Genomic DNA, 26,568 nt, shown 5'->3' with positions numbered 1-26,568 from the left:
GGGAAAAATTAGGTCGGGTTGCCTCCCGGCTATAAATAGCCCACCCCCTACACCATAAATTGGTGGTTGCTTAGAGTTAGTGCATGGCTTTTGTCATTTGAGAGCAACCCACCTCCGAAGCATTTGAGAGAGAGAGATCCTTGCGAGGACAAAGCCCAAAACACCCACAGCCAAAGAGTGTTAGGCATCTCTGAAGTATTTCTGTCTGCATGACCTGAAGACTTGTTACACTTGAGGACTATGAATCCTCTAGCCGGTTAGGCGTCACGTTCTGAGCATTCAAGAGTCATTGTGGATCGCCAGTGAACGAAGTCTGTGAAGGTTTGGAAGTCTACCTTGAAGACTTACCAGAGTGATTGGGCGAGGACTGGGTGTCCTTAGCTCAAGGGGAATAAGGTGAAGATGTGGTCTTCTAAGTTAAATCTCAGCCTCCCTAACCATACGTACAGTTGTCACAACAACTAGAACTGGTCTACCAAATCCTTGTCTTCACCAAGCAACTGGTTCTATCCTTCACATCCATTTACTTTACAGTTTGGCTTCGTGAAGTCATTGCTTGCATGTATGATCATATTGACTTCACTGAGTGAAGACTGTTTACTATTTGGTTTCATATTGTCTTCCATCCTGATCCATACTACCTAGCTGCTGATAGTCTTCATGCTTTCACTTCATTGCATACTTGACTATGGCTTGTCTAGTGTAGTCTACCTTCCGCTGCATATCGATAGGTTCATTTCTATTGTTTGTCTTCAAAGACCTCGTGGTTTGAAGATTTTCATAAAAATCGCCTATTGACCCCCCCCCTCTTGTCGATAACTAGCACTTTCAAAAACATCTAAGGGAAAACTATCTTGAAGACAGTGTGACAATCCCAAAGTCTTGTCTTGGTGTCGTGTCCGAGTTACTAGCCACTACCACTGGCACAAGCTATTCGAACTCACTGTTTGAATCAGTTCAGTTTCTTAAGTCTCAACTACAAGCTGAAAGACATCGATTAGCTGTGCTGCGACAAGAAGCCGAAGGACTGCGGAAGTCCCTGGAGAATTTAGATGCATACTTTCTGGTGCAACAACAAGCGTTGGAAGATTTAGCACCAAACAGGAGAAAGCAAATAAGCTTTCTAAGCTTATTGCCAGCATGGTGGATACCCAGGATAACATTTCTTGAGCTCTTCTGAAGTTGTTTTAGTTTTGGACTTGTTTTGCTGCCTCGTTTATTTGAACTGGTAGCCAATTTAGACAGCCAGTGTATGTAATATGCTTCTTTGTTCCCTATACTTGCACTGTTGGGGAACTTTGATGCCCAGTGCATGTAATATGTGTAATAGCCATAATAGCCTTGCGTTAGTTGCTTGCTTATTTATTTCCTTCTTGTCTTGTATAGTTGTTTGCTTGTAGTCACTGCAGTTCTTTTTCCTCTTTTTTCTAGTGGCCACAATAACCTATTTTTCTAACTAGGCCACAATAACTATGGCAACACATGGACCATTGTAACCATGGTCCTACTACCTGCTGTAGTGACCATGGGCCTCCTACGGGCCATAGGATCCATGGGCCTTCTAGGGGTCGTAGGAGCCATGGGCCTTCTATGGGCCGTATAATCAACGGGCCTTCTACGGGCCGAATAATCGTTTGGCCAAACATGAGTCGTACTATTTGTGGACCAATAGCGGTCCGCAAAATGGGACGTAAACGGGCTAGAGTGGAAATCGTTTGTTTCTAGCCCGACCATAACGGGTCGTTAATAGGCCATATTTGATGACACTATGAAAACAACCCAACGGGTTAATGGGCCATAAATGGGCCGACTGTAACCATAGGTTGAATTCGGTCCACAAGCGGAACAGGCCAGTAGCGGACCGTAAGTAACCGAATTCTGGAAATGAGCTAAACAATAAATGCCCTTAGAAGGCTAAGAGGTAACACGGGCTGGGAATGTCCAACGGAATAATGGGTCGTTAATGGGTATAAAGTGTTACACTATTCATAATGGGCTAGTTTCACCTCGGGCATTTAATCGTCCCAATTACAAAGGGCATGTATGGGCCGAAAGACGTCATGGGCCATACATGGGCCGGAATTTACAATGGGGTGGAATCATATTGGACGACCCAGATGACGCTACTGTGCCTAATTTGGATAGGCCCTAACGGGTCGTGAGTTAGCAGGATGTAAATGGGCTATATGCGAACATGTCGTTAACAGGCTTTCCGTGGGCCGGCTCGCTACCTTTTGGCCAAGTCAAACAGGCCGGGCTTTTCACCAGAATGGGCCTTTGTTTGGTCGTGCCACGTGTTGACATATCATAGGCGCCTCCGGTCCAATGAGTGGATAACATCCGTCCCAACGGCGAGTCGACACGTGGTTCCTATGGCCATTGAGAATTTTACACGTGGAAAATCCCCATCGGTCCAGGCTGTTAACGGGTTACCGGATCCAAACTGGAACCCGATAGCTTAACGGCGACCCGTTATGGTCGATGCCACGTGTCGGTTACCCTTGACGAAAGCACTTCCATGACACGCCATTTATTGTCATGGAAGTGGACACTTCCATGATGATAATTTTGGTACTGTCATGGAACGCTTCAATGATAGCACATGTATGACTATCTTGATTCTGTCATAAAAACATCATGGATGTACATGCATGACAGAAAAAGTGACCTACCATGACAAGCACGTATCATCACAGAAGTTTTTTTTTGTAGTGTTGCTTGCTGTTTTATGAAATACAACATCAGCACCTCCTCACATTATACCAGAACTTGCACATAAGCTTACATGAACTACTACAGTATAAGTACTTTGAAAAGTTGGACAATGTGCTTAGTTTGAACTTCTCCAAAAATTCTATCAATAGTGGAATAACATAATAGATACTGACATGACATAAGTGGGCTTTGTTGAGTCAACCTACTCTAATTGTTCCTCAGCCTTGCGCCCCTCCTAGTCTTTCCTGCTTGTGGTTCATGTTTCACATGTTGATCTTCCTCTTCGTCTTCCTCTTCATCGACGATGTCTTCATCTTCTTCTTCTTCCTCGTCCTCGTCTTCAAAGACTTGCTCATCTTCATCTTCCACCGCTTCCTTTATGCTGGATCTAGGTTTTGTTTTCCCTTTCTTTTCTGGCTTTTGACTCCTCTTTTCAGCTACTTCTATGCGCTTCGGGCATGTTCGTGCATTGTGTGGTTCATACTCCTTGCATATGCTACAAGACCTAATACTAGCCTTCTCTAGGTGTGGTCCCTTGTTATGTTTCTGAGGTTTGGGTTGCTTGACTTCCTCGGTATCTCTTCTTTCCAGAAGTGTTTTACAAGTCAGTTTGTTGTTTCCTACAACCTGTTTGCATACACTGCATTGCCTTTGTCAAAGTGGCACTCCATTCTCATCCAGCTTCACCACTCTATCTGCAGGTGGTGCCTTTATTTGAGCTCTCTATTCACTTTTCTTTGCTGCAAAATGTTTCTTCCTACCCTTTGTCTTAGAGTACAACGTCAGCTCCATCACCCCTTGCTGCAGATGTTGTTGTTTTTGCTGTTGCATTGAATGACCCGCACCCTCCTTGCATTGATCGGCTTGAGCAGCGGTCTGGAGCATTTCAGCTTCATAATAAGCAAGACCATCTTCAATTTTAGCATCCTCTTCATCCATTCTTTCATTCGCATCTCTTTGATTTGCTAAATGTATGGCATCAAATTCTTCTACGAGCCTCTTGAGAACATAGAAGGCTCTGTCGTATTGTTGATCACATCTCATTGCTTTCTTGTTAACTGTCAAATTTAGCTGCAGCAGGATGTCTTGCTTGGAGATTTTAGAGCTGCCATCGGATGCTATGGTGTTGTTGTCCATTGTATCAAATGTTGGTTACGATTTTGCAGTGGTGTACCGTTTCATGATATATTTGTCCAGAAACTCGTCAGCCCTCAGGTAATCCAGAATGTTCATGATGTGCAGGCAGAACAGACCTATAGTGTGATAAATGCACAATTCATTGTTTGTGAGCCAACAATGAGGTAGTATATAGTGATATCATAGTAGTAGTTTAGTAGTTTAGCTGTTTATTTATTTATTTCATTTTTGCACTCACCTGTGTAGGTCCAAAGCTTGCATTCACACTCATATATTTTATTCTTTGGGTCAGCTACAACCTGGAATTCATGCATTGACCAGGCAAACCTTCTTTCCTCATCATTGTCTCCCTTGTTGTGGTAGTACACAAGGTACTTAGTGTCCTTTGTTGTTTTTTGAGTGGAAGAGTGTGTTGTTTCTCATCCTCTCCCTCATCTCGTTGTATACGGTTCTCATATACTTGATAGCCATGTCTTCCTCATAGCCGTGATATGTTTTTATCACTGGATTTTTCTGCATATGTCAAAAATAAGTGTTTAGTCGAGCAGAGTAATTGATTTCTATATAGATAGCAAGGGCACATGTTCAAGGAATTCAAAATATGAGGTTTTTTGTCTTAATACCATGCTAGCCATCGTTTGCTCGTTCTCCTTCTACAACCGGGTTTGTATGCAAGCATTTACCCTCCTAGCAAAATTGTGTAGGTTCTGGGTCACCGTGACAAACCCTCTTTTCAACACATGATTTATGATATATCTTCGTTGTGTCGAAGTGATTCTAGCATAAAAAATGTTCTTGTAATATGCTGATAGCCACATTTTCCTATCACTCCACAGCTGCATCATCATCGGGTCGTTCTGCAGGTTGTACTTCTGCGTGAGTGCAGCCCATGGAGCTTCAAACTCTATTGGCATTAGTGGACTTTTTAAGATAGATGTGAACTCTCTTTGAATGTTGGATACTTTTTGTACATCAACGCCAGGTATTCCTTGAACTTCTTGAGGATGTGCAAGTGGCATAGCTCGTGGACGGTGTTTGGGAATGCTTGTGGTAGAGCTTTTGCCATTGATGGGCATTGGTATGCATGAATAAAAAATCAGGATATAGAGTTTTTTATTGAACTTCATTCATCTAACTAATCATGTAAAATGTAAATTGCTTGTCGCACTAGATGGTGAACTTCTGTGATACAGTTACATGAACTTCACAGCCAACAATAGGTCTATCTAATCATGTGACAAGTATTTTTTTCCTTATTGCAGTGTTGTTGAACTTTTGTGCTGACAGTGCTTGAACTTCACAGCCATAACTACATTTTTCTAAAAAAAAATCTTTCTAAACAGTGGTTGTCACATATATTTTTTCTTCATAATACAGTGTTGTTGAACTTCTATGATTCCTGTATTTGCACTTCACAGATAGCACAATGATTATTTAATCATCTCACATATATTTTTGCTTCTTGTACTGTTGTTGGACTTCTGTGCTGCCATTGTTTGCATTGCATGGTTTACTTTCTTTTCAAATTCAACCAATATGTACGCAACATACCTGTGAGAATGCAAGTTGGGTGTTTGTTGTACATTCACCATACAAATGTATCAAAGAGCCACTTGAATGATTTTGCATCTTCGTCTCTGACTAGGGCAACAACAAATATTGTTGACTTCAAATGGTGGTTTGTTCCAATGAACACTCCCAGAGGCATATGAAATCTGTTGGTCTTGTAAGTTGTATCGAATGTTATGCAATCACCAAAGTCTTGATGCGCTCCTTGGCAACTTACGTTGGACCAGAAAATGTTTTTTATTACATTGTCGTTGTCTACTTGTATGTCATTGAAGAACTCATCATTGATTGCCTTGATGTCTTCAAAGAAAGATATAAGTTTCAATACATCACCCAAGTCATCTTTCCTTGCATTGATAGCTTTCCTGCAAATTATATATACAAACATGCATTTGTTATTTTTGCTATCAAGGGTGGTGACTTAGGATGCTATGTACATTACAGTATGTGCATTTTCCAATACTTACTGGTTTAGTAGGTCTCGTCCAGTCATGCTCAGGAATTAGCTTCCATCTTTATTTTTTCATAGCATGGACATTATTGTTGTACGTTTGACATGATGGTACAACAAGAGCTTTACGTACTCCAAAATAGTGGTGTCATAATTCTTGTGTGAGTGCAAGAATACCAGCATGTCAGCAGTTTGGATGAAGTGGTGATTATGATTGTATTCGATGTCCACCACCATACAAGTGTTATCCTCTTGCACCTTCACCCTCATTCTTGCATTGCAGCATGTCCTCTGCAATGTTTTGTTTTGCTTCCTGTCAGCCTATGAAACAGTAGGATTGTGTTTCCCTTGGAACACGCAAACAAAGTACTTGTGATTATCATTCCTGATGCGAAACTAGCGTGCCTTGCATATCGGTTGTAAAATTCCCAGGCTTTGTCTACATTCTTGAATGGCATCTTAAGTCTTGGTATTAGGTAATCTGGGAGATCCAGCATCTGCAAAAAAAGAAAAAAAATCAAACTGTACGTTAATATGTTATTTATAAATATGTTATGCTGGTGGTGGTAAATAATAGCAGATCAGAACAGATGCATATATAAGTACTTAATTTTGGTTCACTTACGTGTGTGTATGATCGCAACTCCACCAGAGTCTGTTGTTGGCCCGCTGGGATGGGGTAGGGTGGGGTTACCATAGCAGGGTGCAGGAGTGGATCATGATGAGGTAGGAGGATTGAAGATGGCCTCTCTCTTGTTTGTGTCCTTTTGCCTTGTGGTGGTTGTGGAGGTATGGTAACCCTGGTTTTTGTTTGCTCTTTTGTTCTGTCAAACAATCCACCAACCTCATGTCATGTACGATCACGAGTTGTAGCAGCAGGATCAGCATCCGTCGACGGTAGTGTGCAGAGCACTTTCCTCTGTGAGTGTGTTACTATTGGAATTGTCCTGGCATCTGGTTTACTTGCTGCTCTTTCACATTGACGAGCCACACCAGGATAACCTCCAGAGTTATACCCACAACCTAAGCTAACACCCTCCGCCATCAATGTACTTGGAAGTCTTCTGGTGGATATACAGAATCCGTGGGGGATTTCCAGCATCACCCAATTAGGTGGAGGCGCAAAATGGTGCGGATCAGGGTGTGACCCAACATCTTGGAAGTTTGCTAGGTTTTCGGGTGTCACCCAATTTTGGTGTGGAGCAGATTGGGAATGCCGAGGGTGTGTTTGAGGTGTGACCCATTTAGGGGGTGGAGTAACGCATACAGGCTTAGGGTTGTATAGTTGTTGATGGGAAGTTCTAACCTTCTTTCTGCGTCTCTCATCCTGCTGGCATTATAAAAAATGTATTAGCACAAGTCACATCTACCTATACTGGTGTAGTTGAACTAAGCTTTCTTCATAGTCTGAACTTCCCATAAAACTGTTGTTATAATACAAAGATTGCAAGCGAATGAGTCACAACTTTTTTGTAGCTTAACTGAGCATTCTTCACAATCTGAACTTCTGGTTTGTCAAGGGGTAAGGTTTACTGATATTTGAACACGAGTCACAGCTACACTCCTATCTATAGTTAAACCTGACCTTCATGTCATTGCATGGTTGAACTTACAACTACATAACAACCTGAACTGCTTGTTTCTTGCTTTGTTTCATGTCTGCAGATGTGGGAGGGGAACACAATGTGAAGTTTAACTAGTTGAACTTTGTCTCATTTTACTAGTTGAACTTCACATGGTGTTTCCCCTACCACATTTTTTAACATATGTAGACAGTAGCCAGATATTTTGTTTTTGCAGCCTGGACTGAGGCTCACACACAAGTAGAACTTCACATGTCGTAAAGAAAATAACAGAAAAATAGCAGGAAGTTCAACCATACCTTGGCTAGAAGTTCAACCACCCTTTTTCCAGTAGTAGATAGGCTACCTTGAGAGCAATGTGCATGACATTTTGGAGAGGAATCCCATGGCATTCCATGGCTTGCAGATGGCGCGAAGTTCATATGCCTGCAGCAAGAAAGTTCAGGTTCTTGTGGCACCATGTTAGATCAGAAGATCAACGAGGAAGAGGCAGGAAGATCATGTACCTATAGATTAAATGGTTGCGCTGCTAGATCAGAAGGCTCTGCCGCTGACATGCCGCCAAGGTTTCTCCCTCACGCCGGCAGCTTCGTCGCCTCCTGTCGCTGCGGGCTCCCTCACACCGGCATCCGCCGTCGCTCGCTCGCCCACGCCGACGGTCGGACGGGAGGTGGAACGAAGGGGACCGACGGTAGGGACGGTGGTAGAAGCGATGGGAGGGGAGATCCCGGAGGTCGATGGCGGCGAATCACGGCGGAGGTGATGGCCGGCCGGTGCTTGAGGGGATGAGAGGAGCAGAGGAGGCGGGGATCGGGGTCAGGATCAGGGTCAGGATCGCACCTGGTCCCTGAGTTTGGGATGTTCGGGAGGGCCCTGTCTGGCCCTATATAGGGCTGTTATGATCAGAATAACTATTCTGATCCTGCGATCATAATAGTGTTGTCCAAACTACACGCTCTATTTTGCTAATATTAGCAAAATAGTTATTCTACTAACACTTACGAACTGCACACTCAACGCAAGGGCACTGCACTTTCTGTAGCAAAGGTACTGCAATACAGAGACTAGTGAACTTCGCGTCGGAAAAAACTACATGCAGTGTTTTTTGGTACCTTTTTCACTCTAGTTTTTTAACCATTTGTTGGAACGAGGCATGTAATATACCGTTAAAAAGCTATGCATTAGTCGCAACTTCACCATGTTGAACACTTTTCAAGATTCCTCACAGTATAAGAGCAGTTTTGAAAATGGTGCGGCCCATGACGAGTGACAACGAGCTTTTTTCGCGTTTTTTCTAAACCGCTGGTTGGAATGAAGCAAACGATACACCATTGGAAAGATATCATCGAGGCACAACTTTTTCATATATATTAGTTTCTCTAATTCGTTATGGTTTAAGAGCAGTTTCAAATTTAGTAAATCGCGGAATTGTGTTTTCAATTTTTTTTGCAAATTTTTGATCCAGTTTTTTAACCGTTTGTCGAAATGACGATGTGATATGCCATTGGAAAGCTACGGACGAGGCACAACTTTCATAGGTAGAAATGTTTTTGAGATTCCTTATGGTTTTAAATTAATTTAAAAATGGTGCAGCGGACGATGAGTGGCAGCAACAGCTTTTTCGTGATTTTTTGAAAACCGCTGGTCGGAATGATCCAAATGATACGCCGTTGGAAAGATATCGAAGAGGTGAAACTTTTTCATGTAGAACACTCTCTCTAATTCTTTACGGTTTAAGAGCTGTTTTGAAATCACCAAAATACGACCACTTTGTTTTGCAGGGCACGCAAATCAACGTGTGTACTGCATCAGAGAGAATAACGCACTGCTGCAGACGGAAAACCGCACTGCATCCGACTGTCAAGTGAACTTCGTGATTTCTTTTGTCGCACGTAAATTTTATCACATGACTTTTTGTGAGTTTTTGTTGTCTTTTATTCAACTTTTTATGAACAAGAGTGTACCACAGAGTTGAGAGGAAGTGAACCTCGACAGATATCAAAGTGAACCACATTATTATCCTGTTGTTTTGCTAATGTTTTTGCACTTTTCATGTTGGGCTCAAGTGAACAACATCAATCTCAAAGGTGAACCACATCCGAGGAGCAAACGCACTCCAAGTGTTGATGTAGTCGCCTGAATTTTGAGACACGCGAAACAAATTACACTTCATACAGAGGGATAGTGAGCTGCTAGACAAATGGAGTGAACTACATTTTTTGTCTCTCTTCAAACAAATTTATTCAATACCGTGAGCATCACGCAACCGCACTGCAAGCACCCTCGCCGATTTACTGCACACCCATCCACTACATTGCAAGCGCCCTCGCACCGCCGCGACGACCCAGGCGAACTGCAGTGTTGTGCCCAAACGAAATTTGAAAAGGCAAAACAAAATATTCCTGGACTTCAAACACTACATAGACGCACCACAACTTCTGTTGTTGGGGAAGAAGGGAACCACCACACCATCTTTGCCGGTGTCGCCCAACACCATGGTTCCCAGTGCGATAGAGCTCGTCCTCTCCTGAGACGTAGCAATAGGAAAAGGAGCAATGCGGCTAGCGCCATGGATTCTCCCAATGAACTGCAAACGAATAGTAAGTGAGCTGCAAAAAAATCAAAGGAGTTGCAAATAAGGGGAGGCAGATCCTATGATGTGTATCAAACCAAGAATGTTCAGAGCGCTCGCTAGGGCACTGCAAGAAACCTGCACAGAACATGCCCGCCGAACCTCTTTTGAGTGAACTGCATGTCGCAGCACCGTCCCTCCATCTACCTCGTGTGGCTCCCCGGCTTTTTGTAGATAGTGCTCCACGGTGGAGGAAGTAGAATAGAGGGGGTCAGGTGGACTCACCTTCGACTTCGTCGACACGAAGGGTGGCTCTTCTCGTGCACTATAGGGGAGAAAGTGGTCAGGGTAGTGGTGGATCAGCCACTGCCGGCAGCCATGTATCTAACCACGCACATGGGATTAGGAGGAGGCTCATGGGGGAGGACCTCCGATCCGTCATGGCGAGAGGGAGGCAGTGGCGCTGCAGCGCCGGGGAGAAGGCAGCGCAGGGGTGAGAGGAAGGCGGCAGAACGACGACGCTGGGGAGACAGCGGCGCAGTGACGCGAGGGCGGCAGCGGTGCGGGAAGGGAGGCTGTGATGCTGCAGCTGGGGCGCGGGGATGGAGGCGGCAGTGCTGTAGCGGGGGCGCAGGGAGGAAGGCGGCGGTGCCGTGGGGTGCGGGGAGGGAGGTGGCGGTGCCATGGAATGTAGGAGCATGGGGGAGAAAGGAGTGGGATGGGGCAGGTCATGGGATGGAGGAGCACGGGGGAGAGAGGAGTGGGGTGGGTAGCACCGTGGCAGGGATAAGGTGGTTTTTTTGTGTGCGTAGTTTGGTCTGCCATCGTACATGGTTAGTTTGTAGCTGCGGCGTGGGTCGGAAGGTGTTAGATAAACACTATTCTGATCATGGGATCAAAATATTATTCTGATCACAACATGAACTTCCTGAGTTACACGCCTGAACTTCCCTCTGTAGGTACCCGACCTTCGGGCTATCTTCTCAACTGTGTCTCCTCGCGCGATTTTTTTGGTCAGCCATGCTCTATGTGATGTAAGTGTAATCTACAAACGGTTTTTAGCAACTAAATGCCCGTTTTAAATAGGAATCTCGCTCATTGGCGGATTTGCTCTCGGGTCATGATGAAACATGTCTCTATTGCAATTTTACTGCCTGAGTTATTCGACCAGAACTTCCCCTAGTGCTAGGTTGAACTTCCGCAAACATTGCCCAAATGGGGCTTGCGATATACCGTTGGAAAGCTATGTACACGAGTATCATGACCCAAGTTAATTTTTTGGCAAAATGTAAGCGGTTTAAGAGCAGTTTTGAAAACCATTTTTTCTTCACACAAAAACATGAATCGTATTTTCGATTGCATTTCAAAACCGTTTATCGGAATGAGGCAAATAATATGGCGTTAGAAAGCTGCTGCAAAAATGCTCCTTCCACATGTTGAAAGTTTTCTCTAATTCCCTACGGTTGAAGAGTAATTTGGAAAATCGTAAAATTTTGCAAACCGAACAGTCGAGTTCGTATTTTCGATGTCATTTCTAAACGGCTAATCCAATTAAGGCAAATGATATGGCGCTGGAAAGCTTATGAAAATGCTCTACTTCTTCATGTTTAATGTTTTTTTCTAATTTTGAACGGTTTAAAAGTAATTTAGAAAATGGTCCAAGTTGCATCGAGTTTGTATTTTTGAGCTTATTTTTTAACCGTAGGTCTGAATGTAGCAAATGATATGGCGTTGGAAAGCTTGAGAAAATGTGAAACTTTTTGGTATATATTGTTTCTCCCAATTCCTTACTGTTTGAAGTCAATTTTGAAAATGACTAAAAACGTATTTTTTCCATAATTTCTACAAACTTTATCGGAATGGGGCAAATAATATACCGTTGAGAAGCTAAGGAAAATGCGAAACTTTTTCATGTTGATGGTTTTCTCTGATTGCTAGCTATTTCAAGTAATTTCGAAAATGGTGAGATCATTCGTTCTGCCTTTATCGCGAAACAGATTTTTCAAAAATTCACCACGTGAAGAACCTGAACTTTTCGACATGTCTACTTGAACTTCACTCTGTTTTTCACGTGCTTTTTTTGCCCGTAGCTCTCGATCCACTCACCGGAACACTCACCGGGATTGAGGAAGTAATATACCGGTGGAAAGCTGATGTAAACACACAACTTTCCCGTGTTGATCGTTTTTTCATACTCACGGCGATTTTAAAAGTTTTTCATCTGAAATTCATTCACTATAGTAGTCGAACTTCTTGTTGTTTTAACATTGAACTTCTCTGACATATTTTTGTTTGTAATTTTCTCATCCATTCGTCTGTGTTACACAAATGATATTCCTTTTGTACAAACCTCTCACACAATATTTTTTTAACTTTCTCTGACGGAGGACTTGAACATATAACAACAAAACTTTTAGACTTTTTTTTATTCTTTTTAATACAAAATGCACACCGTGTAGTACTTGAACTTCTGGCAGTTATCAATCTGAACTTCTCTCGGTTAAGTGAAAATATTTGAGTTTTTTTATGAATTTTTAATCTGATTTTCTTAAACCCTTTTATGAATTTTGAAGCTCTCTATTTTTTTAAAGTTAAACTTCTTGTTATTTTATTTTTGTACTTCTTGTTTCCATTTTTTAATAACAAGGTAAATCTGAGTTTTCTATAATCATCGAACTGCTCCATATTTTTAATATGGACTTCCTGGTTTTATTTCTTAATCCTTTTTTGTGAATAAAAATATTTTAAGACACCAAAACAACATTTTTGCACGTCAAACCGCATCATCTTCAGAAATTGAACCTCTTCTATTTTTGTTTTCGTTCAACATTGTTTAGCACGTCGAACCGCGTCATCTTTAGAAATTGAACTTCTCCTTTCTTTTTGTTTTCTTTCAACATTGGTTTGCATGCCGAACCGCATCATCTTTAGAAATTGAACTTCTCCTTTTCTTTTTGTTTTCTTTCAAAATTGGTTAACACATCGAACCGCGTCATCTTTAGAAAAAATGATTCTTAAGTAAACATTGAACATACCTTTTTAGAAATTAAACTTCGTACTTTAATTTTGCTAAGAAATAAAAAGAATTTGAGTTTTTTTTGTATAGATCGAACTACTCTATTTTTTAAAATTTGATATTCCTGATTTTCCTTTTTTGAAATCAAATTGCTCCAAAAAAATAAAATATTTCTCCATCTTCATTTTATTCTTATAGTAACGGGAAAAATATCTAAGTCTTTTTGTGAAAGTTAAATAATCTGAACTTCTCATTTTCTTGTTTTTGAACTTCATTTCTTTAAAAACAGGGAGTATACGGGAATGAAATGCTCTTCGCCAACCTCTCTGGACTTCGCGTAGGAATAAAACATTATTTTCTACAGAAACCCTGTTGTCCCCAACCTCTCTAGAGTTTCTATATTGTTTCCCAATTCTTTTCTTCGGGGGTATTGGTCCGTTTGTAGTGCTGAAAACACACACTCTTTGAGAGAGAAGAAAATAGTGGTACATCTTCTGAAGACATGAACCTATGGGGCAATAATATTTGAACTTCTTTATAGAAGAGAAGAGCAGGAGGTTGGAGTGGTCAGAGTTGCCGACGGTAGCGCACATGCGGCAGGTGGAGTGGTAGATCTATGTTTTTTCAGCGACAATAATACATGAACTTCACTAACTTTTTTACATCGTCAAAAGAAGATGAAGAACAAAAGTATTGGTTCTCATTGACATATAAACAAGCATGTAGAGAGCATAGAATTAGAACTTTGTAAATCCTAGGTTTTAATATACTACGAAGTTCTTCCTTTTTTTAGTTTGAACTTCACATTTTTTGAACTTCTTAATCTTATTCTTAGAAAGAAAATAATTTTTTAAATAAGAATCATTTTTTTTCTAAATCGAACTTCATACTTTTATTTTCCTAGGAACGGAAATAATTTGAGTTTTCTATATACATCGAGCTACTCCTTTATTTTTATTAGAACTTCTTCATTTTATTTCTTTAGTAACAAGGAAAATCTGAATTTTTTATAAATATCGAACTTCTCTATTTTTGCAATTTGGACTTCTTGGTTTATTTCTTTTAGTAACGGAAGTATCTTAGTTCTGTTGTAAATATTGAACCGTGTACAATTTAAATTTGAACTTCTGGATTTTTTTAATTTTAGAAACGATGAAAGTCATTTTCATTATATTTGAAGTTCTTTATTTTTAAATTCAAACTTCTTATTATTTTTATTTTTGATACAGTGAAATATCCGCTTCTAAGTTCTCTTTTATTTTTGAACACTTATTTTTCTTTGAACTTCCTTTCATCTTCTTGTCAGCGAATTTGGATTTTCTGGCATCTATACATCAAACGATTGCATTATTTTATTTTGAACTTCTAGTTTTCATTCTTTAATAGGAAGGAAATCTGAACTTTATATAATCATCGAACTGATCCTCTTTTTAATTCGGAGTTCTAGCTTTTATTTATTTTTGTAATGAAAAAAATCTTAGTTTTTTAATAAACATCAAGCCACTTCATTTTTCAAATTTGAACATCTAGGTTTTTTTGCCCTTTTTAGGTACATTTTTTCGTTGATGGGTTTGATTTTTTCGAACCTCCCAAATTCGGTTTATTATATGCATGAACTTTTCTGGAGGGCAATACTTGAACAATTTTATAATTATCGTTATGTTATGTGTGAGCTCTACATTTTTACTACTCGGAGTCGACCATATAAGCATCAGTAATTAGCGAACATGTACTTTTTCAATACATCCTTTTGAGAAATGCACCTTTTTTCTCTATGCGAACCTCAACTTTTTATATGTATGAACTCCTTTTGTGAATTTACATTTTATTTCTACACACGAATTTCGTACACGAACTTTCTATCATTTTACTATTTTGCACTTCTTCATTTCGTATAATTGAACTTCCTTCCCTTTCTGTTATATATACAAAAAAGAAAATTAAACCACCCATTTTTTGCACGAACACACACAGAATGCACACACACACAGTTTTCGTAAGAATGACGTAAAATTGGTAGATGGCATCAACTCATACACAAGAACGAAGAAAATTAAAGATCTCTACAATGGTCACACGCAAAGAGAGAGGAGGACATCTGCCGCAAGCATTTTTGAGGAGATCTGCCACACGCATTTTTTTCATACTTGCCGCAAGAATTTTGTTCGAACCGCCACAAGAATTTTTCTCGACCTGCCATGGATGCAAGAATTTTTGAACTGCAAGTAGTGAAAACATTGGAGAAATCTTTGTTTGTATCAGAGAGATGGAAACTGTTCTTGTTTGTAAGTTTTGCATTTCTTCTTCTTTTCCATAAGTGTCTTGTACTAGAGAACAACTTCAACTACATTTCTTCTTTTTCTTTTCTGGAAACATCTAGTGGGCACACTAATCAGAAACGTGAGAACACATTTTCTTTTTTCTTTTTGTTGACACCATCTATACAAGATAACATTTGTTTCCTGAATCTATGATGAGGAATGCCCATGAAGTATGTTTCCTGAATCATACTTCGCACAGTTTTCCGAATCATACTTCACTGAAAATTTCAGGATACAAATGTAGGATTAAATATATGAAGTAACAAACACCCAAAAAATTATTAGGCCATAACCAACCACCCTGAACTCTCTCAGAATCAATATATGAACTTGCATAGTTTCTTTCTCTTCAAAAGAGCATCCTGCATTATTGATTTGCAACTCAAAATACTTTTTTCATTTGCAGTTTACAGGAAAAATACCATAGGACTGTATGCATAAAATCAATGTAGCACATCAAGCTATCAAGGACAGACACATAATAGCACTCTGTACATCTGTTATCCATGGATGAACATGCACACACGAGAGAAGTATACGAGCTAGCGAAGCAACGAAAGATCCTTGGCAATTAAAAAGCTGGCTCCCACCATCTACAACCTAGCTATTCAAGCATGTGACTGGGGCAGTACCTTGAAGCAGCCTGTGCAGGAGCAGCCAGCGGACGACGTCCAGCTGCAGACAACATCCAGGAGAGACAACAACGACGGAGTGACATGCGAGGAGAACCTGAGCACACACAAGTCCTGTAGGTAGTAAATTTCATTTTGTCAACCATAGAACGTTATAAATGTTTGTGCTGCTTTCATAATTTGAAACTCACCAATATCACAGTTGCAGGTTAGTCGTACATTGAGTTCATCAGCAGCTTATAAAATTTAGAAGCCAAATCACAAGTACTACCAGCAAAAGAGCGGAATACATTTCCAGTCTCCTGCTTTTGAGAAGCAGTACATACTACTGTATGTAGCTAGGAGCATGAATACATCATGTACTCCCTCTGTTTTTTATTAGTACAATGCAACATTTTTTATTTGTACGCACTTATTAAAGTTTGATTGGGGTTTTGCTCATTTATACAGTATGTACTACTCCAGCTTCAGAACTGGACACCCAAGTTAATTACCTCCCTTCTGAACATGGACAAATCCCAGAGCAACCTGAACCGAATGAAAAACAACAGACAGCTAGAGTATCCAGCCAGCCAAGAACACATTGGACTGGAGAAGATCAACACACTGGACTACGGCATTATTAATTACTAAAGAAAATGGTGGTCTGCAAAATATTGAGAGAGAGGGACAAGGAAGATGAGTTACCTCGTCGCTAGGCTGTGAGACGACCTCCATCATGGAGGCACTAGGGTTAGAGCGCGTTGGCAGCAAGCGGTTGGGCTGCGACAGGGGACAGGATGGAGGAGTTTCTCTTGCAGTAAACATGAAAACACACAAACTCTATAATCAATAGGTTACAATTCATATAGACCTTGTAGTTACCTAACTTGAACTTTAATTCCCAGCCACTTTTAACTGTAGTACCCTTCAAACCATTGAGATCCACTTCCGTAAGATAAGGATGGGCTAGTTCCCTATGGTGGCACTACCAGAAGCAAAAGGTGTGTAGAATCGAAATCAGCTAATGAGAGAAGTAGCAGCAACAACAATCACATAGGAGAGAAGAGCAGCACCAACATAATTTGCGTGTGAGAGAGACTTGCAGGGGCACCTCGGCTCGATTGATCCATCCGCGACTAAGTTCGCCGTAATGCCTTCTTCTTCCTCTCAAACCACGCCGGCTCTGTCCACACATCCGTGGCCTGAAGTTAACCACCAAGTTAGATGATAGAAAAAATTAGGCCACATAAAAAATCCCCTTATATGCATTAAAACAAACACGTATGGGGGATAATCACAAACACAGCCCCATCTATGTAGAACATGAAGTTTCCCCAATGTTTTTATAGATAATGGAGCTTCAAGACAAGCCAGATGTATGTGTTAAAAATCAAAATGGCTAATGCTATGCTACTGATGAGGCTGCACCTCAGGTTGGACTACCCACGGGACGGTGGCGGGACACGGGGTTGCAAAGGCTGGAGAGGTCGAACAGGGATGTCGCACGCAGTTGGACTGCGTGGCTGCACGGACGAGAGGTTGTGTTGTAGGTGGGGAAGCCAGGGTGGTGTGGGAGGTTGTGCTACAGGTGGGTGTCGCCTTGCTGTCGGCATGGGTGGCGCGCACGGCGGAAGCCGGCGACATTGGATCGGGCGCGGCCGCGGGAGAAAGATTGTAGCGGGGCAACGACAGGAGGTCAGCAGAGGGGTCGCCGGAGGAGGTGGTCGATCCCACCAGCCCGTCGGACTAAATTAAGGTGGTGATCGTCGGCGCGCGGCGTCCGGGGGAGGTTGGTGGTGGCCGGAGGCGCGAGGCGTGGGGGAGGATGGTGGTGGCGGTTGGCGCGCGGCGTCTGGGGGAGGTTGGTGGTGGCCGGCGGCGCGACGCCTCAGGGGGAAGTTGGTGGTGGTCGTCGGCGCGTGGTGTCGAGGGGAGGCTGGCGGTGGCCTCAGGCGACGCCGGCAGGAGCAGGTGTCGGGATGTACGGCGGCGCGCGGCGGGGAGATGCACGGTGGTGCGCGGGGTCGGGAAGGCCAGGAAAAGTTGGGGATGGGCCGGTCATCATGTGTTGATGGGTCAGTTGTTCGTTTTGTTTTTTCGTTCGGGAACATCCACCTAGCTGAATGCCCGTGCGTTGTCACGGAGCAACAAATTTAGGCTCTACACCACAATCGTACCCATCATTATAGAACCTACACTCTTCTAATCTGACAACATTTTCTCTGCCTCTACCACTATCGATAATGCATGAATTAGTGAATCTAATGATAGTTATATTGCTTTGGAATATATTTACCATCGAAAAGATTATTTCCCTCTGAATAGAAAGAATTTGAATACTGTTGAACATACATATACTATTCAAAAACATATAGTATATATACTATTCAAAAACATATTGTATATTTTGATCTTATTGTACGAAGTTGGCAAAGTATATATGAAGTTCATCTGTAGCTTCCAGTTTGTACAAATAAATATAGAAATATACAGAAAACTTAACCAGAAAAAAATATGCCACACCATCAAATAAACTTTGAAGAAATTTTGTGAACATCTAGTTAATGATATCATGCTTCTTGCTCAACTTGACCAGACACATTCAACCGCATGACCCCATCGTCTGCAACACAACTTATACGTGCAAGTTGATCTTCTCTTATATCTGTGCATCTGAATGCTTCTTCAATGTCACCCATGAAGGTGTAACCTCATGGGCAAAGACTTCGACACCACATTGCCAAATTGTTGACAAACTCATCTGAAACAGTGAGTAACCACATTCATTTTGTCTAGTGCTATAAGAAATGGCAGTCTATAATAGTCAGGACTAATTTGGCTTATGCAAAGAAACAATAGCACTATCCATGTTGGTTGATATCAATTTCCAACAGACAAAGTCAGATATCTCTACTATAAATGTTCAAGTGTATGTCATAACAAATCCAAATTAGTATGACTTCAAAGAATCATGTAAGGTCAATAGCAGTTATTCGGAAAACGAACATACATTTCTCTAGAAGTAGAAATACCGATTTGTAGCATTGACAAACCAACCATCTCAAATGCTACAAATATAAATAAATCAGTATAGGTACATATGTATAACCTTTGGCCAACAATATAGTATAGAGCCTTGATTTTGTACTGCTAGGCTCTCCTATTCTGATAATGGAACCCATGTGTAAAGTACTGTAAGATAAAGGGATTAATTGCACTAAGCCTTCTCAAATATCTATGCCCCATAATCTGCTATTCTAGTAAAAAAGAGATAAACATAAAAGTTTTTCATTTAAAAACTATAAGAACATGTGTGATGTTCTCACCAGCAATTTTCTCAGGTGTTACGACACATTTTCTGTAGAAAGTCAACAATAAGCTTCTTGTTCTCCAGCTGCTTATTTTTCAGGGACACCTTCTTGTTCTTTCTTCATAGAGTCCTCTTCTCCCTCATCCTTTCCCCTTGTTATAATCCTGTATAGTAGAATTCCTGCCATCAGTGTGCAACACTGATTAATTGTATGCTAATAAAAGAATATGTAAGGTACATAAGCGTTTGTATAGCAAAAAAAGAAGAAGCTCTATCTAGCTAAGTTGTGGGTTAGTGGTTAACATGGATGAAAAAATACATCAGCACATTCTAGCCAGTCATTGTCATGACAATGATAGCAAGAAAAACAATCATGCATCAACAAACTAAAAATACGAAAAGTTTCAGCGTTCTAACTCCCTTGTTCATTGAGTGTGCAGAAGGATCGAATGATCCATGCTGCTGAAAGTAAAATAAAGTTGACTGCATTATGAGCAAGATGACAGGGCAAACTGGAAACGACAACCAAGATCAACAAGCAACTATATTAGTGAACCAAGTGATCAGAATCCACAACTGATAATGATGGTGCAAAAGTATGCGAAACGTAAAGAAACATGTCTATAACTCTCTGTTCTGATTGCATTATCATCAAGTTTATTTTCTTCCTGTTTTCTGAATTTACAATTGTTGCCAATACACTCTTTGGCTTGAATATATTACTTCAGTTTGGCAAGATACGACCGAAAAGAATTTCTGCTGAATTGTGTGATAAAAAGAGTGGGAGATGACGGGCAATATAAAGTGGGAGATGGATCAACTAATGAATAGAACAACCGCTGCACCCTTATACTAATTAAAACATTGGAGTAACAAGTAAGAACAAGTTCATATACATAGAAGTGGGAGGTTTAAGAATTTGGAAAGGGGCAAAAGACCTCACCCATTTGATTCCATGGTGGAGGCGTGGAGCAGCCGCCGATGCGCCTACTTGACTGACAAGATGACAACGAGTGGCGTTGTGTAGGGTTGTGCATCGCCACTATTCTTTTGCTCACGTCTCAAATGGGCAGGTAATAACATGAAGAAATAACACTGCCTAATATATTGCAAAACAAACAATCACACAAAATCTTTACTGGAGGCGGAGAGGACACATCTCAGATATCCCCAACCTGCCATTGTTGGAGGCCCGAGTAGTGTTGTTGAACAAGGTCCTTATAGTGGCGGACTCCTCCTCTTCAAGCTAGTCCTCACCAGTCACCACCGCAACCGCCCATGCTCTTGCCGCCATGGTGTTAGGCGTGCGGCTCAAGCAGATTACGGGGCGGAGGAACTGGAGCTCACCTGGGGGCGGGTGTCGTGGTTCTAAGTCTGACAGTAATGTAGGGGGGTAAGTATGGAGAGGCAAGATCTTAGCTATGGAGAAGTTGTAAGCACACGAGGTTTACGAGTTCAGGCCCTTCTCGGAGGAAGTAATAGCCCTACGTCTCGGAGCCCGGAGGCGGTCGACTGGATTATGCGTGTATGAATTACAGGGGTGCGAACCCTTTACACTGAGGAGGGGGGTGGCTTATATAGAGTTCGCCGGGCCCCTCCGGCCCTCAGTTATGCAGGGTTTTAAATACATTAAGGTCGGGCGTTACTGGTAGCGCCCTTAATAAAGTGCTATGATGATCATAAAAGCTACTTAATAACCGGCTGTTAGCGTGCGGAGTGCCTTTAGGTCTCCTGGCCGTCGAGTGGTTTGGTCTTGGTCGAGTGATCGCTTCTTGGCTGAGTGTCTCCGAGTCTGTCGAGTGGAACACTTCCAAGTCGATTGAAAGGTGATTTCTTCTAGAGATGTCCTTGGGTAGGGCAGTTTGGACAGGTCCATGACCCTACCCTAGGTACATAGCTTCATCATTAGCCCCCGAGTGGATCGAGGTTTGAGTGGGGAAGGAGTTGAGAATTTCCCTGACTCATTTTTCACGCCATGAGCATATCTGGTTTCGGATCAATGAACCTGAGTGATGACAGCAACTTCCTTTTCAGTCGCCTTGATCCATTCTTAGTTTTTTGTCGAGTGAGTTTCTTTACTTGAAGGGCTCCGAGTGACGGTGTGGAGGAGATCTTCAGTCTGACAAGTTGTTCTGTTGCCCGCAGATTTCACGGGATCCAAATTTTGGGAAGCGCGCGGGACGGGGAAGGCCGCAGTAATCGGATGGGATAGGGCGGAGCCTCCTCGATCCCCGCGCCACCTTTTTCGCCACGTATCGTGCGCGCGATTGCTACGGGATTTGACAGGACTGCCCGGGCCTACCAGTCAGCCACTCGGAAGCGGCCTCATATAAGGCGTCGGACCGGGGTCTCTCGAACAGTGCGTCCCCATTATCTCTTCTCCTCCTCAGGCTCCTTCGTCGTGCTCGCCCTCGCCCCAGCACCACCGCTCCGTGCGCGTCTCGCCGGCGACGATGGGGAAGGAGAAGACGGCGGCTCTGGAGCGGGCAAAGAAGGCGACGGCGAGGTCGAAGGGGAAGGCGACCAGTCGGGGCGGATCCTCCTCACGAACCGGCCTGCCGAAGGGCTAGATCCAGGGCGACTGGATCCGCTCAACGATCACCCAAGAAGACCTCGACGACCTAGCCGAAGGAGGGCTGATCCCCTATGAATCAGCGCGGCTTCCGGGGAAGGAATCCGAGCCGCAACCTCGGGAGGGTGAGCGCGTTCTCCTTGCCACCCACGTCGACCGTGGATTTTCCTTGCCTCCTCACCCTTTCTTTCAGGGATTTCTGAACTTCTTTGGGGCATAACTCCACCACTTCACGCCGCTTTCGTTTCTTTGTGTGAGAATTTCCTGGGTTGTCGGCCTCACTGGGGCCTTTTCAAGCACATTTTCACTTGTCGCTCCCAGACGGTGAAAAAGGCCAATCCGAGTGACGAGAGGACTCAAGTGATTCAGATGTGTGGGGGTCTTGGTGTTCAGATGAGAGGGAAAAGTTCCTTTCCGGCCATGATTCTTCCCGACTCAGTTCGCGGATGGCAGTCGACCTGGTTTTACTACAAAGACCAGTCGACGCCAGGGCAGTCGACTGGCCTCCCTCCTTTCACCATGGACCGAGTGAGGAAACCCTCCCCTTTGAAGGTGCTCCCAGAGGAGAAGGCGCGGGTGAGGGTGCTGGTAGAGCGAGTGGTCCAGCTTATCCGTGACGGGGTCACTGGTATGAATCTCTTGGAGGTCTTCCTTCAGCGGCGCATCCAGCCTCTTCAAGCCCGAGACCATCCAATGTGGATGTATTCGGGTCTTGAAGACTCCACTCGGATTCACCCGGAGGAGGTCGATGACGACACACTGGAGAAGTGGCTGTCGGGCATGACCGGAAACAAGGACAACCCCAGGGGAGCCAGGAGAGTTCCTCCATTCGACCAGTCTCATGTACCAGAGAAGGTCCGATTCTGAGCTTCTGTTTGTAATTTGAATTCACTCGCGCAGCTGCCTATACTGAGTCGACTGACTTTGTTCTCCCTACTTTCTTTCAGGCCATTATTGAAATGTATTCAATGCCCAACGGAGAGCAAGAGCAGGACCCGGAAGGAGAAGCGAGCGGCGGTGACAGTGGCGAATGGGATTCTAACGGTGGAGGGGACGAAGAAAGCGACGATCCAAGTGACGAAGAAGAAGTCGAGTCGCCTCCTCCCAGGGAGAGGCGGTGCAAACTTGACCAAGAACGACCGAGCGCCCGTGAAAAGGCGATTGCTCAAGTTGGTCAGTCTTCAAAGCGTCCTCGGACCTCTTCGCCAACTCCGACTGAAAAAGCGTCAAAGCATCCCAAAGTCGCAGAGCCGAAGCTTCAGAAGGCGTTGCCGAAGATTAAGATTGACATCCTTGTCGCTTCTGCGTGAGTGTCTCCTTTTATCTTCACTCGACGCCCTGTGCTGTTTGTTTTTCTTGTTTTAATCGGACGAACTTTGGAGCTGGCAGCACTGCTACTTCCGGGACCTCAGCTTACAGGGACGATGATGAGGTGATGGAGGATGCGGTCACTTCTAATCTGGGTATGATTTCTGCCATTCTGTCTTTATTTTGGTCGATTCAACTGCAATGTGTACCATTGGGTGATGTATTTTGTCGATTGAAATTTGAACAGCCCCTAACATTATTGACCTCCCTGATGATGATGATGATGAGCCCGAGAGGCCTTCGACGAGGAAAAATAGGCAAGCTCCTGCGAGCGAGGTGCCACAATCGACGCCGAGGGCGGAGCCAGTCGTTCAGGACGCTGGTGATGCCAACCGGGGTTCTGTTACCTTCGCCGTGCCATTGTCGAGTGCCTTGCCTTCCTCGTCGACTGCTCAGGCCCCTGTCGACCCGCCTTTAGTTTTTGCGACCCATCATGTCCCAGAGGAAGAAGTGAATGCTGCCAAGGAAGCCATACGCCAGGCGGGCATTATGATGGAGAAGATGAAGACGGTGCGGGACGCCAGCCAGGCCGCCTATGATGCCAGCTCGGCTCTCCAGAGCAACGTTCAGGTTAGTTGGTCGCCGCTTGTTCTGTTAGGATATGCTATCTGAGGGCTCTTTCCGAAAATCTTTGCATCTGTACACCCACTGGGTGCGTCGATTGAATTTTTGAACTAGTGGGGGCACGCTGAGTGCACCCACTGGGTGAGTCCCCGAGACTACGGTGGACTGCTGGCAGTCGACTGTAGTCTTTGTATTTTGTCGAGTGTAAACCGAACTGGTAGTTTGTCTCTTCCACTCGATCTGATCGAGTGGGATCAGAACCGGTGGGGGCACGCCAAGTGCACCCACTGGGTGTAGTCCCCGAGACTGCGGTCGACTGCTGGCAGTCGACTGTGGTCTGAGTTCTACTTTCTCTCCCCTTTTTTTACTCCCTGCACTCGACTCCGGCGGGCCGGTCGAGTGGGATCAAAACCGGTGGGGGCATGCAAAGTGCACCCACTGGGTGTAGTCCCCGAGACTATGGTGGACTGCGGGCAGTCGACCGTAGTCTTAGTACTTATTGTCTTTGTCATTTTTCGCTGTAAAATAACTTCTCCCCTTTGATTTCAGAAATCTTGTGATCTTGGAGCTCGCTTTGCTGACTTGGAGAAACATCAGATTCAACTGAACCTTGACTTGGAGCTGGCCAAGACAGAGCTGCAAAAGGTCAAGGACGGCGCCACTGGTAAGACGAGTTTGTCGACTGGTCTGTCTTAGGCTTGAGTACCCTTCTGCTCTTTCTAAATCAATCATCATTTCTTTGTAGAAAAACTGAGAGAAGCTCTGGCGAAGAAGGATCAGGATTTGGCTGCTGCTCGAAAGGAGGCTGACGACAGGACCGCTCTGGCTGAACAGAAACTGGCTTCGGTCGGCCAGCTGGAAGAAGAGAATACCAAGCTGAAATCTGCTCTGAACGAAGCCAACAAGGAGTGCTCGCGCTGGAAGAAGGAGAACCTCAACCTGTGCGAGAAGATGGAAGGCATCGCTCGGAAGAGGGACGATCTGGAGAGCTATCTGAGGAGCCTTGCCAAGAAGTTGTTCATCAAGCTTGAAGGTGCACATTTTGTTCCGACTGATTTTTTTGTATCGACTCAGCGTATGAAAATTGACTTATCCTTGGATTGTGAATGCAGAGTTTTGCCAGGACTTCGAGGAGGAGACTGGGCGGATCGAACCAGGTTTGGATCCAATCAATTCTCCCGTGAAAGATGAAACTGCCATGAATCTGCTCCGACTGGAATCCCGCATCGACGGTGTCGTGGACTACTTGGCTCGACTGAAGGTCGCCATGTCACGGATCGACCCGGCACTTTGGCCAGAGGCCACACTCCAAAATGATCTTGAGTCCCTGATGACTCGACTTAACGAAATCCCTGACCGAGTGCAGGAGTGGAAGAAGTCTTCTGCCCGGTGTGGCGCTAATGTGGCTGTCTTTGGATCGCGTCCATTGCAAGGAGGTGCGACAAGATAAGCTGGCAGCAATCAAGGTTGCCAACACCCAGAAGCATGACTTCTGATCTTTTATGGAGACTTTCATCGCTGCAGCCACTCGGATCGCCGACGGCGTCGACTTAGACGAGTTCGTCGAGCCTGCTAGTCCTCCTCCCGTGGAGTGAACAAACTTTTATGCCTCGCCTTAAATTTGCCTCGGAATGCCAAGTGGTTTTTGTAACCGTTAAACTCTTTCGGGGTGAATGCCCGAGCACTTCGATCTGTGGTCCGGAACCTTTAGGATTTAACTGAACTTGGTTTATCGTTGAATATCTTCATGAATCCCCTGCCGAGTGAACTCGTTCTTCATTCGAGACAACTTTTGTATTTGTAGCGCAGATCCGAAGGATAAGGAAGCAATTGACCTGCGCCTCGTTGCCCTTGCGGGTCGGCGATGGAGTGCGCATTGTATTTGTGGCGAAGCTCTCCAGGGGGAGGCGGCAGTCGACCCGCACCTCGTTACTGCAGAGCGGGATGGAGCGCACATTGTATTTGTGGCGAAGCTCCCCAGGAGAAGGTGGCAGTAGTCCTACACCTCATCGTCCTTGCGGAGTGGGATGAAGCGCACGTTGTATTTGTGGCGAAGCTCCTAAGGAGAAGGCGGCAGTCGACCTGCACCTCGTCATCCTTGAGGATTGATATGTGTTTCGTACTTAGGCGAGTACTGGACTGCAGCTAAGCCCCCGAGTGGGGGGTTTGCTCTCCACTCGGTAGAATTTTTTCCAACTTAGGCGAGTCCTGGACTGCAGCTAAGCCCCCGAGTGGGAGGTTTGCTCTCCACTCGGTAGGATTTTTTCAAACTTAGGCGAGTGCCGGACTGCAGCTAAGTCTCCGAGTGAGAAAACTTAGGCAAGTACTGGACTGCAGCTAAGCCTCCGAGTGGGAGGATTGCTCTCCACTCGGTAGGATTTTTTCAAACTTAGGCGAGTGCCGGACTGCAGCTAAGTCTCCGAGTGAGAAAACTTAGGCGAGTACTGGACTGCAGCTAAGCCCCCGAGTGGGAGGATTGCTCTCCACTCGGTAGGATTTTTTCAAACTTAGGCGAGTGCCGGACTGCAGCTAAGCCCCCGAGTGGGAGGATTGCTCTCCACTCGGTAGGATTTTTTCAAACTTAGGCGAGTGCCGGACTGCAGCTAAGTCTCCGAGTGCGAGGATTGCTCTCCACTCGGTAGGATTTTTTCAAACTTAGGCGAGTGCCGGACTGCAGATAAGTCTCCAAGTGAGAAAACTTAGGCGAGTACTGGACTGTAGCTAAGCCCCCGAGTGGAGGATTGCTCTCCACTCAGTAGGATTTTTCAAACTTAGG

General features: G+C 44.0%; 1 long non-coding RNA gene across 5 annotated transcripts; it reads right to left on the bottom strand.

The window, feature by feature from the left end:
- Window positions 1-15,016: 15,016 nt before the first annotated feature.
- LOC125512660 (uncharacterized) lies at window positions 15,017-18,066 on the bottom strand. Of its 5 annotated transcripts, XR_015608009.1 has the most exons (5): window positions 17,407-18,065; window positions 17,056-17,180; window positions 16,684-16,963; window positions 15,997-16,110; window positions 15,247-15,582 (listed from the first exon to the last, which is right to left on the bottom strand). It is a non-coding gene; the product is annotated as an uncharacterized LOC125512660 (long non-coding RNA). The 5 variants fall into 5 exon arrangements; XR_007285475.2 differs by lacking the exon at window positions 15,247-15,582 and adding an exon at window positions 15,017-15,236 and having other exon boundaries at window positions 16,684-17,180; XR_015608010.1 differs by having other exon boundaries at window positions 16,684-17,180; window positions 17,426-18,066.
- Window positions 18,067-26,568: the final 8,502 nt, after the last annotated feature.

The sequence above is a fragment of the Triticum urartu genome, chromosome 6A (genome assembly GCF_056163025.1).
Source record: "Triticum urartu cultivar PI428250 chromosome 6A, HENAU_Tu73, whole genome shotgun sequence".
NCBI lineage: Eukaryota > Viridiplantae > Streptophyta > Magnoliopsida > Poales > Poaceae > Triticum > Triticum urartu.
This window is presented reverse-complemented; position numbering and strand designations above follow the sequence as displayed.